General features: G+C 40.9%; 1 long non-coding RNA gene across 1 annotated transcript; it reads right to left on the bottom strand.

Annotated features, from left to right (window-relative positions):
• Nucleotides 1-7,869: 7,869 nt before the first annotated feature.
• On the bottom strand, nt 7,870-10,353 carry LOC147755690 (uncharacterized). Its single transcript, XR_015328842.1, has 2 exons — nt 10,246-10,353; nt 7,870-10,007 (listed from the first exon to the last, which is right to left on the bottom strand). It is a non-coding gene; the product is annotated as an uncharacterized LOC147755690 (long non-coding RNA).
• Nucleotides 10,354-16,257: the final 5,904 nt, after the last annotated feature.

The raw sequence follows: 16,257 nt of genomic DNA, 5'->3' as shown, positions 1-16,257 counted from the left end.
ATTGATGATATTTGTTTGAAAACAATAATTATTGCATCTCATCGTAGATATGATCCATAAAATTGACTATCCAACAATCACTCCTAAGCGAATACAAGCTACGATACTGTTGAAGCGTTTTTTTTTTTATAAATAAAATAAAAAAATAAACTAATTTTGATACGGCTAATAATAATAATGATACGCGACAGGATCGATTAGATGCTAAGGTAAAAGAAGGTAAGAGATACTGCACAGATTTGATTGATTATGGTACTTCAGGATGAATGAAGCAAACAAATAAAGGGAAAGCTAGGTTGCTAGGCGAGGTTAGGTCACACGCTGCTAATGAAGCCTTGGCCTCTGACTGTGGCCTTGGCCTCTGACTGTGAATCAGTTCGTTACTGGAACATTGAACATTGAGCATTTTCTTTTCGAATATCCAGTGCAATAGACTTACGTAACGTAAAGCAAAAGCGATCTTAAATTCTTCGTATTTATTTATAAGTAGTTTAATAATTTATCTGTTTATCGTGGTTTTGCTTAATTACATCGTTTTAGGTTTTCTTTAGACAAAGGAAGCAATTGGAGGGAGGCCAATTTCGGCATCACCGTTTACTCTATTTATCAATCGGCGATATCCGTTCTCAGGATATGTTTACAAACGAGAAAAAAAATCTATGTTAATACTGTGAAGACGCTGTACCGTGAGATGGCAAACTAATCTACCAGATTGTTGTTGCCATTGTTTTCTTTCCGCACAGTAGCTTTACATCCTTTGTCCAGGTTCACCGTTGAGCTACACTGTCGTTGTTTAAGCGATCACTTCGGCTCGTTCCGGTGCGCTTGCGATACTGTATGTCGATAACGTCCGATCCTATGTGATTCAAATCCACTTTTCGACCGAACCATTTCATTGTCGCTGCAGTCCTCGTTCCCCTATATCTACACGGTAGCGCCTCACGTTGTTCGTCAGGCACGCATACGAAGAAGATCTTCCCATAGCACACGTGTCCCCGAACCAATAGACCGAGAAGCGGACGGAGAGGAAGATCTAGGTAGAGGCGAAACATGAAGTATAAATTGAAGAACACTACAAAGCAATTCAAACAAATACAGGTTACTGTGCAGGCGGGTAAGGACAACAGAGCAACGCGTCGAACATTCGGTGTTCGGTTGATGGCCGATGTCGCTTATAAACAACAGGTGCGTTCATGGGATACTATTTTTTTTGGTTTTCAGCAGTATGTGACGGGATTTGTTGGAGACGATTTCCGGCGGCTGGCAGAGGCGTCGCTTTGCTCCGTTACCGTGCCCCTGCTGGGCCCTTTAAAGGCTACTTTTGTTTTGTCGCGCGTTCCGTTACCGTACCATTACGATAGGGTAACTATAGGAGACAGTGTATATTTATATTGGATCGGGAGCAAGAAGGAACGGAAATTGATAATCGAATTAAGGTTGCTTTGCCTGTTGTTAATGCTCGGACGAACTCCGTATTGTTTGTGTGATTGACATTCTATATTTTTGCCATATTACTCTTTTTGGATCAGCGTATTAGATGTAACAGTTCGCACTTTGAAAAAAAATCAGCTACCGATAAAGGGGTACGCACCGAGTTTACTATGTCGATACAAGACGGCGTTGGTTTGAAATGGGTATTGGCAGCGGAAAAACAAGCTATATGTTAGGACGAACGGCAGGATAATAAAGAAAAATATTCTAGTGTGAGTAGCTTTGAACCAGACTACGAGGGGCGAGCGTAAGGTTTGATTGTAAGACTTCGTAGAAGTTATTCGGGTGGTACAAAATTCTAAGTCATCAAATCATACTTTCGAAAAAACAAAGTACGTTAACAGCTTTCGCTTATCAATTTCTGAGCTTCACATAGAAGCGCTTCATCCCACGTTTCTATCAAGTGCGGAACTATGCAACTATTCAAATTGCGACAGATGAAATCAAGCAGTCACCAAGCAAGTGCAAGATAACTGTTTCTATTAAAAAAAAAAAATAGAATTTTTAATATCGGAACGTACGAGGATGTTATTGTACCCAAATACGTTGGCCAATATATCGTTATATCTTTAATGTTGTCGGATGTTGACATTAATTGACCAGTCTATGTAACATTTGAGAAAGTACTCCTTGGCTGCATTTTTGTCTTGTTATCGCTCGCGGATAATCTACAATTACACAACAAGTGGAGATGCTCCAAGAGTATGCCCCATAGAACGATAACAGGATTATCTGCGATATATAAACTTTGGTAGGCTGAAAGATCAACTGATATCTTTCAACATTAACAGGCACTTAGCTGTCCAGATATGTAGCTGTTTCAGAAAATATTCTTCCGCATAGTTGTTTTATTGATTCGGGTTAGTTGCTTCTCGATTTTCGTACTGTATATGAGGAACGTGGCTTCCTCTTCACTCAAAGCTAAAATGCCGATTATCAGATACTATATGGTTCCTCTCGTGCTTCTAACACAAACAATTCAGGACGCTATCTTTTGCTGTTTCTTAAATCAACTAAACGCCTTGAAATTTATATCAATCCTTTTACGAATTGCTCCTTTCAAATGAGTGGCATTTTACGCCCGATTCCACTGCACTAAGGGGTTAACCTTCAACACGAAACAAATTGTATCTACGCTTAGATTCGAACTCAGACCACCACAAGTCCCACCGGTTTAGGAGGCGAACACGCTACGCACTACGTCATCATCAAGCATGCTTTTTTTTTACAGTCGTACAAATCACTTTTAGCTTAATGTATATACTGCTGCGAATTCAAAATGACGCCAAACTGTTATTTCTGAAAGTTCATGTCGTACGGTAAGAACATGTAGCCACCATAGTCTTAACTCTATTCTCAATCGTTACTAACAATGTAAACAGCCATATATTTACCCGTACCTAAAAGTTCAATCTTGTCTCTAAACATTTTAGTCCGCTTCTATATACACGCAGGAGTGGCTTGACTTGCTGAAATAGCTAAAACCGTAAGAATCAGCGACCGCTGCAGCAGTAATACTCACAGTGGCAACAAGGGCGCCTAGTATAATTCCTTTGTCGCGATACGCTGGCACCACCTTAACCGCCGACCTCAGATTTTCATCAGATATAATATAACAGTACTACTATTGGGTTTCTTTATTATCTCCAGGCTCGTTATTCTCACCCAACCCGAACAGGTATATGTCGGGCTAAGCCAAAATCTAGGGGGCGCCTGTATTCGCATTGAAATCCACGTGAGTTACATGTCCAACCGTGCAGCACTCATACGTTTCTGTGAGACTACCAACCTCCATATGAATGCAGGTTTTATGTAGCATTACTCTGTAGTGCTTATATTCCTATTTAAACGTAGAAGGAAGAGCGTTTAAGTATTGGTTAAGCATGCTCCAAAAGTGACAATCGTGACCGATCAAACAATCGAAGACGCTTGATCGAGCATATGCTGGAGAGAATCGAAACTGATGTATGCCTATCAAATGTATCATATCAAAATGAGAGCTAGGCAGATCTTGTGATGCCCGCCCTCGCCCGGGGCAATACCAATGATACTATTAAACGTCGCATCGTACCGAACGGCACGGACGGCGCAATCGAACATATTTGTAATTGGGTTTTCGGTGTCAGGCGTATAGAGCCGATTTCTCCGAGTTTCGTAATTACCAGTGACATTCTCTAGTATAAAAAGACCATCTCCAAGAGTGCTTTTGAACGACATTTATTACCTCTACGTGTTGAACCCACCGTGCCTATTTTCAGACATCTATAATGCCAGTGTGTTTCCTTCACAGTTGGGAAAGACTGGTATTATAGGATTCTCATACAATACCATCTTTACGAAGCATAATAAGCCGCTCATGCAAACAGTGAGAACGCCTCCGCGATCTCTTCAAATTACAGACGCCAAGAGAACTAAGAGAGATTTACTGATTAGACTTAGTACTATAGAACGGTAATGATTGATCGTCAAACGCAAAGCAATCCAATGGGGTACTTCTTCATATGCGCACTGTTGATTGCACTATATGACTGGTGTATACCCAATTAGAATGGCCAGGCATGTGATATCAAAGCCGGTCGGGACCATTATTACCCCCTTCTGCTGCTATCTACTGCCAATCAGTACAGATTTTTACATAACCGGTATTTATCCTTTTCGGAAGGGTTGGCATCGAAATCTTGTGTTAAACCTGTTATAACGAAGCTTCATCGCATACTTACGGGCGCTTGTTATGAATATTACATAAGGTGACAGGATACTTAGAGTCCTTGTTATATATGAAGCGCCGAACACGTCTAAACGCTAGTAGTAACAATAAGATGTTGTTAATGATACATCTGCGCTGCTTCCTAGCCAATGTATCGCAGTCCCGCATCATTTCGCGCTATTCGAAGCTAATCAATACGGTCAACATTTATTTGGAATACCAGCTCGGCTGCTTAAGGGCCTCCATGTCGTCTGGTTACGTTTCCGCAGCAGTTCAAAGCATTCATGAGTATCGGCCGATTTTATCAGACTTAAAAACTCCCCCTGTGGTGAGGCCATTCCGGCCGGATTTCCACCCAACAGTACGGCGCCCGTCAACGCTGGATCGAAGTATTTCGAACGATTTGTTTGCCTTCGCAATCGGATGCGTCGAGGTGTGAATCGGACAAAACGACCGCGAGATTCTTGTTCGTTCTGATGCTAACATTTATCCTATGCAGAATTTCCCGTATGAGTGATTTCGTTCTTTAAATGTGGACTTCTGAAAGAATCACATAGGCGTATCTCCTCCTTATAGATGAACGGGCTTATACAGGTAGAGGCTAAACCCTTCTGCAAACCTTTTCATATTTGAAATTTAAGTAAAACTTAATTATCACATTGCTTATCCACAAAGCAGTTGCGCACTTGCGAACTTGTTGAAGTTGGTGAACTTTTTATTATGCCCTACATAGAAGATACTTAACAGCGGGCAGCATCTCAATGAAGAATTCAGCCTTTCCAAATTTCATTACGCTGTGCATATCGAGCGATACCAATTCAACCGATGACAGTAGCTCCCGTACAATGAAATATTAGATTAAATATCTCTATTCATAACCGGCCGTTATCTTCAATTATCCGAGGTGACATATAATACGCGTATGTATATCTTTCAATTAGAAAAAAGAAAAAACATATTTTTTGCTGCGGTAAAAAATCAAAATTTTGACTTATCCTACTATAGTATCTATGCGATATACAATTTGCGCTTCAGAAATATGACTGATCTTACAAAATCAGATGTTACGTCCGAACACACGATTGAGTCCTTTTCGTACTTCGCTTGAGTTCAGTAGTCTTTCGTGGGCTATGCATTCAATATATCGATAATAGGCCATATAATTTACATTTATGATTGGCAGTAAACTAAATGGAAAATGTACAATGCAACAGTTATCTCCGAGTAGTACAACGAGTTGGATTTGCTTAAGGTCGTAGTTTAATACTCAACTATCAATTGTAACAAACCAAATACAGAATTAGCGGAATATCAGTCGCCGTGCGTGCTCTCTATTGTGTGTTCACCATGAACAGAAGGAAAACCAGTAAATACTAGGTAAAAGTATTTAGCATTCAATAAAGTGCGCATTTCCATCCATCGCAAACATGTACTTGAAAAGTAGAAAGAACTAGGATCCTTGTTTTAGGCCCAGGGGACAGTGGTAATGAGAGCAATACATTTCACAGGACGGTCTCTAGAGACGCTACCTTACATCTTGAATAAGTAACGAATGAGTAATACCACCGTGAGACATGTTGGCAGAAGAATGAATGGAGCCCTCTGCGAGCGCTAAGCTAAATCTGATAATGAAGAAGCCTGCCCTTGAACTGTGGCGGGAAGAATGGGTATAGGATAGATATTGACAAAAACGAGATGAATGGACAAGATTTCTGATTCTAGATATCTCGAAACGGTACGACAGAATCGAAGGGGAGACTGGTATATTATAAAAATGTTGGTATTAGATAGATGTACATAGATAATTCCAAGCTTACGTAGTAAGGACTGCAAAGGCCCTAACAGATACCTTTAATAAACTCAAGGAGTGGACGGAATGGTACACAGTGCACCCCACAGCCAAGCACTTTGCTCAAGATCAAAAACAGAACGTATATGGTTAAGGACAAAAATGTATTTCAGCCAAAAAGCATAATAATATCTAAAATAGGATGGAAATGCGGACCGAGATTTGTAACAGTTTCTATGGAACTGAAAGGTGAATTTGAGAACGACAGCAGACAGTCAGATGAAGAGAAGATGCTTACAAAAAAAATGTCAAAAGTAAGCAGCCCCAAGCAAAGAGTTAACCCAAATATTGATAACTGCGAAACACCTGGCGAACATTTAAAGCAATATGAAACACCGAACTTAGAGTCGTTGGGTAGTAAGGCCGCTCTTTGTCGTGAGACACTTGAAGACCACTGCAAACATAAACAGTGTTCTTGGAAATAATTTCTTTTTTGCCTTCTGATAGTGAATAAAAAAACGAATCCCTTGCGCAAGGCAAAGACTAAGAGGCCTTTTCGCTGCCGTCCTGTCTGAAAAAATGTTGAGCGTCGACTATCAAACCGTCATATCCTCCAAAGAAAAAGTTCTACTCCTGATGGGTCAAAAAAAGAGCCACTGCTTGATACAGTACTTCAAGAGTGTCTCCATCTTGGATTGAGCACCTGTTTTTCGTGTATTAATGTTTTAGGAAATCTAAACTGTAGCATTAGATCGCTGCACCTCTTTTGTAAAGGCCGAACCGAATTCGTTGTAAAACTATGAATTTACAGTTCAGTACACTGAACAGAAAGCTATAAGTGTTTCTGTGAGACGTAAAAGCAACATTAATTTCAAAAACAAAGTTCTGATCGCAGTTTGGGCCTCTGTCCAGGGCAGGGTTTTTGGACAACTTAGACGTCAATTCACTGTAGACGGCGCCATTGAGCCGGACTTCATCGGGCTTAGGCGTATCGATGTGGCCTTATATTGAGTTACTAGTTAGGAGCTAGTTGTGCATCTACAGAGGGCATTTCCCTAAATGACTTGTCACCTATTCAGGACCTCATACAAACAGTACGTAGTTAAATCGAATAAATACGCTTGTTAGAAATATTTAACAACGAAATACTCAAAAGCTTCGCTGCATCCCTCCTCATTCGACATGTATTCTGATTATGATCTGACATTATGAGAACGATCTGAGCGAGAACTAATCGGCTGCGCGATTCCTCATTCGAGTTCAAAAGCGATGAGTTCCTATTTAAAAGTGACATATTCATAGCTGACAATCATTTTCGATAATCATAATGATATATGCTATACAGGTCCACGATCGATCAACCACTCGGAAAATGTGGCGAAGCTGTGGCATTTAGCTCTCTTCTCCTGGGCTGTTTCGGTGACACCGGTGCAATGATAAACGGGCATCTGTGTGTGCTCGTCAATTGAACTTACTGGCTATTCTGTGTAGTGGTTTCCTCTTCTAAGATCCTCTACTCAACGATCCAGTACCTTTACAAAAACATCTAGACAGATCGAACGGTCACTTCTGTTCATGGTTACCATAACAATCTTAAGATATCGTAGGATGGGTTCCTGTTGCTACTGAGGTTGATGAGTTTGCCTCTTGTTACAAAGGTGCAATGCCTCACACTTTCCTCGGCTACCACACAGGATATTGTTTTGAAATAACGAAGAAGCAAACTGGCGATAATGCCTAAAAAAATAACGTATGCGTTATTAATTGACGATAAAAATGTGATCAATGATTCTAGTGGCATCCCCTGGAAGCGAATCAATGCACAAATGCGTTTAACATAGTCCGTTTGTGAGTAATTTAAGCACAGAAATTATTACAGCTATTCATTTTTAGGTACTAAATTAATATTATTACGGGTCGCCTAGTAATTGCATGTTTGTTTTTAAAAACGACCCTAAGCTCTCTAGCTTAGCGGGAAGCTTCTTTGTTTCATGTTGTTTTATTTCAGTGAATCTGCTATACTGAGCTCGGTCTTCATCTGCTAAGTTTCCTCCGTTGGGAGATAAGCAAACGCTTTCACATTCACGTATTTGCTTATTATGTCGCAATCATTCCTGCTCCCGCACACTCGATCTCTCACGGTCGAGTATATGTAGAATCATTATATGCGTCATATAATGCGGAAATCTCATTGTCCCGTTGTCAAAATTCAATAAAAATTCAACTAACCTGTCCCTCGCTGATATGAGGCTGTTTTGCATTATTTCCTGACTTTTTTCATTCTATGTTCATCCCATACGATGACCATACACAAGCGAGACTCGGCTATCAATATTAGGAAAGGCGATACTATTCGAGTGGAAGCAGCGCGTTTGTTGGGGTACTGACTTTAATTTTTGCCTCTCGATCATCAGTTCTCTGAAAGAGATCGCTGCCTTTTCCATATGAGCTTTCCTTCGCTGATACTTATTTACACTGGGCCTTGTTACCTTCGTTCGTCTTTTGCTCGCCGTTGTCGTCTGCGTTCCTAATATGTTCGACATACGTTTACGCACTGCTCATGCTCCGATAACTGTTGTCGTTGTAGAGACCCGTATTTGCTTTGATCCTCATTTTTCTTTCGCGCCCGGCTTCTGTTGCTGGCGCTGGTCACCGGTAGTAATGCTACTGTTTTGTTGGGTCCTCTTGTATTCAGTATTCGGTTGTTTGGGCATATGTGGGCTTGCCAAGGATCTCTCTCGATCGAAGTGTCCATTCCAGCAGCTCCCACCGGGTCTGCCAGTCGACTACGGCCAGATTAAGCCAGATTGCCGTAGTGATAACTGGATAGGGACAACACATCCAAGTAACAACATATCATCGATGTCTACGAGGCTCGTCCGAACTGCACGAACCCCGTTGCTATTGCTTCCCCCTTAAACTCCCATATACCTGACTAATCTAGCAATGGAACGTGGCCCCGGTCGCATTTCTTTCATTTAATTGCACTGTGAATTCGTCTGCGGACGGCACTGATAGAGCGTTGGTAGCGCGCGAGAAATCGACTCAATTTTCAGCCTCTTTTGCGACTGTGATTTCCTATGACTAGTTGGGTGTTGTCCGTCAATGGCTATTACAATAGAGTCGGCCTTTTCATAATCTCAGCTGCAATCGTTATCTGAATATTGGTTTCTCATTCAAGCTCTTCCTTCCTACGACGGCAATATTTTACTGCTGGCCGATCCGGGGAATAAGTTCATTACACTTCAGTTTCCTGCATCTTCCTTAGCCGAGACAAGAGTCCAAAATCCTTATTGAAGAATCTGCTGTAAGGAGAATGGCTTGGATGGCACAAAGCTTTCTCGCCGTCACGCTGTTGCTATCGAATGTGTGGCTGACGGGCGAATGTCTCCAAGCGGAACCAACGAAGTAGCTGATACGAAGAGAGTCGCCAAGAAGGGCTCCCATTGTATAGCTCATTTGGCTTTGTGATCTTTTGTTGCTTATTTTTCATACTGTAACTCCGGCTCAGTCTATAATAAGACAACGGAAACACTGTTCTGCGAAGCGATATTTGAAAGACGTTTTTGACGTTTGTACTGAGTAATGCAGCAAAATTTCCTTAATGTACATACATAACGCATCCTCAGACCCCCCAACAGCAAACAGCGGATGATATAGAACATTATCATCTATATGACCCTACAAATATATACGTATATGTGTGCGTACAGCGAACACTATGAGAGTTCCAGGGTTAACCAAAGGGGGTCAATATAATTTGTTTTTATACCGGTATTAACGGTTTGCTATACGCTTTTTTCCTACTAATTATATTTAACAAGTTTTTTCTCAGGTTTAATTGTCAAACGATACTTTCTACGGGGTAGATGTAACTGGGGGCTTTTTCAGCAGGTCTATGGAGCGGTATGGCAACAATCTGCCAACGCTAAAATTTGATGCAGTAGTAACCGCTTAATCACGCTTGTTATAGCAATGCACCTAATAGTCTGACGCATTTGCCATCCAGTTCACGCAGCCCTGAAAGACAAATCATTTGAGAAGATAATTTGTGATTTACTTCCCATAGAACTTCGTTACAGTCTGACTTTCTCAACGATAGCCTTCATCGTCAAAGGTATAAGCCCACGGTCTTAGTAATAGATACAATTGCAGCTTGGGACTAATAGGCTGGGAGTAGCTAGGTCGTCACAGTGTACCACTGCCGTTGTAACTGTAATAACAAAGGCCCAAATCACAATTGCTTGGTAACACCGACCATTGTTTTAGTAGATAAAGTGTTAACGAGATAAGCACAGGATGGAACTTGGCACAAATTCGAAAAAAAAAAAACAAAACAAATCGAAGCTGTGAGTATGCATCTGTGCAGACGATGCTACAGCAACGACACGCTCTTAATACTATCGGCTGATGATACTAGCAAATGGAGATAACCCCTGGCAGGTGATGTGGACCGCAACGTCACGTGGGAATTTCGTGGCCAAATTCTTGTTTAAAACTGGACAGCGGCTGAACGACTGACAGACCGTGCCCTACAGATACAGGTTATAATAACGGATCAATATCTGCCATAAATACCTTTCCCGTTTCATACAACGCTAAAGTAGGACAAATCATAATAATAATAATAATATATAATACTAATACACCGACAAATCTAAAATCCAACCCAAATAGATCATCTTGTCAAGCAAGGTTGAAGTGGACGACTCATTTATATCGGCCACAGAACCCCTACAATACCCTTTTACAAAACCAGATATCTTTAGTTTGATTTATGTAGAGCAACTCCGATTTTCTCCTATAAGACCTTCCAAGAATTTGAATATAAACAAACACCGTTGTTTGTTTGCTTATTCTGGGACTTTTGATTAAGTGCTTTTCTCGTGAAATTATCTTCCTCTGCCTTGTGTGACTCAGACAGAGGTTCCAAATACGCCAACTGCTTGGAATAAGGCAAGACCACTATGACTTACTCGGCTAAAGTTTAAAGAGAACAATTGAATCCATAAATATTTGGTGTTATCAAAGCTTAATAGAGTATCCTCATAATGACTATTTTTCAGTTTATCATATCAGCGAAGATTATAGCTGAAATGTTTCATTCAGCAAAATTTCCCTAAGTGGAGTTTGCCCCCTAAAGTACCATGCCACTGTGGCAATATATATACTCGTTAAAGTATATGTGTGTGAAGTTCGCACTTATGGCACTGTCCATATATATTAGCTGAGAGCTATAAAGCTGGGGAGCGATATACAGCCTCGTATGAATGTGGCGCGTTGTACAATTTAAATACATGCACTTGATACAGCGTAAGAGTAGGCTCTACTTAGTGACAATAAAGTTAGAAGAAGAAAACTCAAGTGTGTGAAGAATGAACGAATGCTGATCAATATGATAAGTGGATCCCGTAACGAATCGACCATTACTTACTTATATATATACAGAGAGAGTGAGAGAGAGTTAATTATCTGAAATAGATCCAAGGCACATGTAGCCGTTCCCCTAGCTATTTTGTATGCACTCTCTGTTCTTTTTTTTGTTTTCATGCTGAAACTACATTGAGATTATTAGACTGCCATACTGTCTTTCATTTCAGTTCAAATGTCGGTCGTTGCCATAACGTTACAGTAGAGCCGCACTCGCTTCTTGTCGCGTCGTCGGTGCTTGGACTTTTGTAGTCGCTAGCCGACTGCCCTGGACCCTGGCACAGGTTCCCACGCTCTCTCACTACTTCTCTATGTCATACAGTCGTAGTACCGATCTATCTAGTTGTGATGGCAGCATATATAACTTGTAACAATCGTACCACCGTCTTTTCTTAGTGGTCCACTGGCCTAGGTGTCGAAGAACTATTTTCCCAAAAGATGTAATGGATGTGTTTAGCGACATTTTACGCTTGGTTAATAATGTTAACAGCTACGTAACGTGTACATTTCTAAAACAAGTCCCTTGTTAACGTTTGCTCGCAAGTGTCCTGCTACGTCAAAGGAGAATGAATGGATGGCCGATTCTGTCGAAGAAGCTGCGGTGTCCACTGATCAAAAACGTGTGCTATCCAAGATAAAGCAAACGCAAAAGCAATATGGTCAATGGGAGCTGTTTGAACCCCTTATACTACTAGGAACCTTATACTAGCTCAATCATAAATTCTTGACTAGTTGGAAACTCGTTGCTATTGGAAGAATGTTTTCGAGTTCGGCCTAACGAGTTACAATAGGGTAACTTGGAAGTTTTGTCTTATTGCGTTCTAATACGGAGTCGGCACCTATGAGTTCGAGTCTTCAACACAGATACTATATGACCAAGCAATAGCGATAGGGCGTTGCATTTCCAGTATAAGGCTCTAGAATGTTTTGCCAAAGTTGCCTTTATACTGTTTAGAAGATCAGTTAGTCTTCGTCTAAGCGTCCAATTTGACCCCTTTACAACCTATGCATTTTAGAACTGCTAATTGCATAAGAGGTATAGTTAACTGTTATAAAAGGTGAAATGTTAATAGATTTTTCAATAAACATTCGTCTAGCGTCACTGTATTGTCGTCTATATTTGAATCTTCTTCTGTTTGTTTTTATATTTCTATTGCCCTAGCCATTTTTTTTGCTCACCTCTGACCCTTACGGTGCCAATAAACACTACATCGAAAATTTGGTCTACCACTTGGTCGTCTTCAGATGAATGCGTTTCTCCTAAATTTACAACTTTTCGTTCTATATGTACCCCGCTATGGCACTATGATTTATTCTTGACATAATATAAAAACCCGAAATTTCACAAATACGTTTCTGGGGAGGAGGTCCACATAAGTAATAAAAACTTTAAAAGAAAACGTTCGCATATTGTTTATATCTATATAATGTGCTCAAATTAACGTTTAGATCTATTTAGATTGGTGACCTTTATACTATCGGTATTAGAACCTGTTTTTTGGCGTGACGATTTTTTGGTCACAAAAACAACAAAGGCTTCGAATCGTTGCAGAAAACCCCTCTAATTTTTTTTATTTGATATCATGTGAGTGACTAAAAGAAGCCAGTACATTAACACTGATTCGTAAATTTTCTAACTTGGACTGGAAAATTTAATGATGAAAATTGATGGATTATCATTTAGTATATGTATTGCTATCCGGTTCAATAGCATACAAAACATTGATAGTAATTAACATGACTGTCGCAATATAGTGTGTTTTTAACATACATATGTACGTACGTACGTACTGCATGTACTAATGTATATTTGATTTTGTGAATTGTTATGTAAATCACGCCACGTATATAGAAAAAACTCATTCGAATAGCGCGGGGGAGGGATCAGCCTCAAAAATATTAGAAACTATTTACCTGTAAAATGCAAATAAGGCATATTGATGTTTCGCTTCAGACTGCAAGTAAAGCCGTCTGCTTGCATACGATGACAATTTAATTTTACAATATTTTTTATATCTGAGAGATATAAAAAACAGCTAGCCGTGACGATATTTTGAATTGCTCTACCAACGACAAGCTTGGTCCAAATGGCCAAATTGTGTGTCGATTTCATATGTCTAAAACCATGGGGACGAACTTTGATGTTTGCAAGGTTCCCATTTCGTGGCCTGCTACTACGAACCATAAAACGGACTAGTTAGTCCTAATAGTTCGCTGTAGTTGTTTGTTGCTTTATGCAACATATACGCTTGATAAAATTCGATACTGAGACGCTTTCATAGCCAATACAGGAATTTTAGACATTGAAATAGAAGAATGTTTGGCCTTATAGCAAGTATGAGAGAGATTCTCTAGAGAGTAGTTCTATTCAATGCGCAACGAAGTTAAAACAAGAAAATGTAGATATTACGAATACGGCTTCTCGAAAATCGATCGTTTGCATTGCTTACGGAAAGCACCCAAGATGGCTTGTATAGGGATTGAAATTCAAGCTCTTGTGTTATCTGATGCCAAACAATGCGTGTTATGTTGCCGAGCTACTAGCTATTCCTATACGCCAATCATGAAGTTTAATAAAAATGCAATACTGATGTCCTGCTGTTCTACTTGTACGAGCTAGTAAGAAGATTAGAAATATAGGGTTTGTCTATATTAAAAGCATTTTTTTCCGGTGTTTTTCTGACCGCTGCCGAGCAAGCTGCCGATAATGGTACTCGAAAGAAGCCATCAGTAGATAATCGTCAAATAATGTAAACGTCAGGTCAGCTCCTTAGGGTTTAGGCTGGTGAGGCAGCACAGATCTAGTGCTTAGTTGTCAGATAGAATATAGTGCTTAGGCGGTTTTTTGGCGGTGAGCCTGCGTCTAGACGTCGAGTCAAATGGAAAAGCCACGCTGCTGCTGCTGCTGATGCTAAATGTTATTAATTACTTCGTGGGCTTCTCTCCCCATCCTTGTACGTTTTTTACCAGCTATGCAATCATATTTGATGGTTTCAGCTAGGTTTGTCTTATTTGACGTTTTGTTATTTGTCTGGGCCTGGGCGCGGGTTTTTTGGCCTTGTTATCCGTCGTCCCGGCCATTGATGTCTACCTTTGCGGCCGCGATCGCCATCTGACCCGGATTAAAGGAAGATGATTCGATTCAAATCATCGTGCATCAGGGGGGGTCCAACTCTGACGAGACCAATCATCAACCGTCGATATCAGTTGCCGTACCCTGACTTTACGTAGCTACTTCACATCTCCTGGCGGAACCGTTACGCACTGCCACGTCTAACCCATCATCCTGTAGTCGACACGTTCATAAACTTGCGCACATACGAGCGGCAAATGGGATAAAATAACGAGAAACATAATTAGAACTTTGTAGCTAACAAATTAATTCAAACCCAGCGCATACTGCTGGTCAGGTAATGGCTAACGACCATCCATAAAATCACGCGTGGTGGCCAAGTGGTTGCTTGGTATTTCCGCTGCCATCATCTAAGAGGCGATCCGTACCGCATCGCCGTCGCTGTCGCCTGTATAAGTATGGCCGTGTGGGTATCATGTATCGTTGTATGTACAAATATGATAATTGTGTACAGTGTGTGTGTTTGTGTGTGCGTGTATGTATAAATGCCGTCATAAAGAAATAATATGGTAGGATATTTATGCTATCTTGACGTACCACTGGATAGACATAAAGGTAGGACGATATTTAGTAACTATTTGTTCAGTCAACTCATCAGCTGCAGAGATAGCAATAGCTGAATTTGTTTATGGCAATAGCTCGAAGAAGGAAAGGAGAAACCTAGTGTGCTGCATTGGCAATAGAAAGGGGTCGCGCTGTTACTGTTACAAAGCACTGACGCCGCTTGGCACACTGTTTAAACCAACATGTATATATGTACATTATTTAGCAAATCAAATGACGGAAAACAGCAGTCGAAAAGCCGTTGTTCTCCTGCCAATGGCGGCAATCGAAGTAGACGACAAAAAAAAAACAGAAAGCAGCAGCCGAACCTTGGGCGAAAACGAGACTATACGTAAATATGCGCGTTTTCAATAAATAGATAAACAAGGGTAGATGGACAGAAAACTAGAAGAGCGAAGGGTCCTAGAGCCAGAACGATATTGTTTTTGCGGTGGACATGACTATGAACTGATAAGGTAATGCGGTAAAATGGCTTGGTCTACGGATTTTGCCTGCGGCGCATAAAGGTTACCGTCGTTGGGCTCGCACATATGTCCGTGGTGAAGTGACGCTAGCCGAAACAGGAACAATCAGAAAGGGCAATATAGGGAATAGATAAAACATCGTTGAAACAGAACATGAATAGTTGAGTACGCATATGTTGCTAGTAATTGATTGTTAAGCTTCTGGCGTCCGCTTTGCTCGTTCGATACATGACCAGTAATTGATTGTAGTGTTATAAAATGTCATAGTTATGAGATGTGAACCTATGTGCTATTCAGATCGTTCGCTAGGTCTGGATTCCACCCGATCAACCACCGTACCCACGACGGCGGTCCTGTTGCCTCGGTGCACATACATCGATGGCCGTTGCAGCATGAAAAATCTACCCCTTCTCTTACACAAAAAGTTTCTCAAATCTATCGCAGGACCTCCTTACAGAAGATTTGTAGTCCTAAGCTCTGGTTCTTTCCGAGACCCAAACGCCGACGCATAGAAAAAGTATTTATCCTGCAAAGTAGGGTGTTCCCAGGGCGTACCTTGCCCTGCTAACGTACAGATATGGCCTGGTACTGCAGGACCACGACACCGGTGAGTACAGTAGAGGATCGACCACGGTTTTTCCAGCTGCCTGAAGAGGTCTACGGAGCATCTCTGGGTTAG

Source organism: Varroa destructor, unplaced genomic scaffold (assembly GCF_002443255.2).
Source record: "Varroa destructor unplaced genomic scaffold, Vdes_3.0 BEIS01000005.1, whole genome shotgun sequence".
Lineage (NCBI taxonomy): Eukaryota > Metazoa > Arthropoda > Arachnida > Mesostigmata > Varroidae > Varroa > Varroa destructor.
Note: the sequence above shows the minus strand (reverse complement) of the source record. Positions and strands in the feature narration are given on the sequence as shown.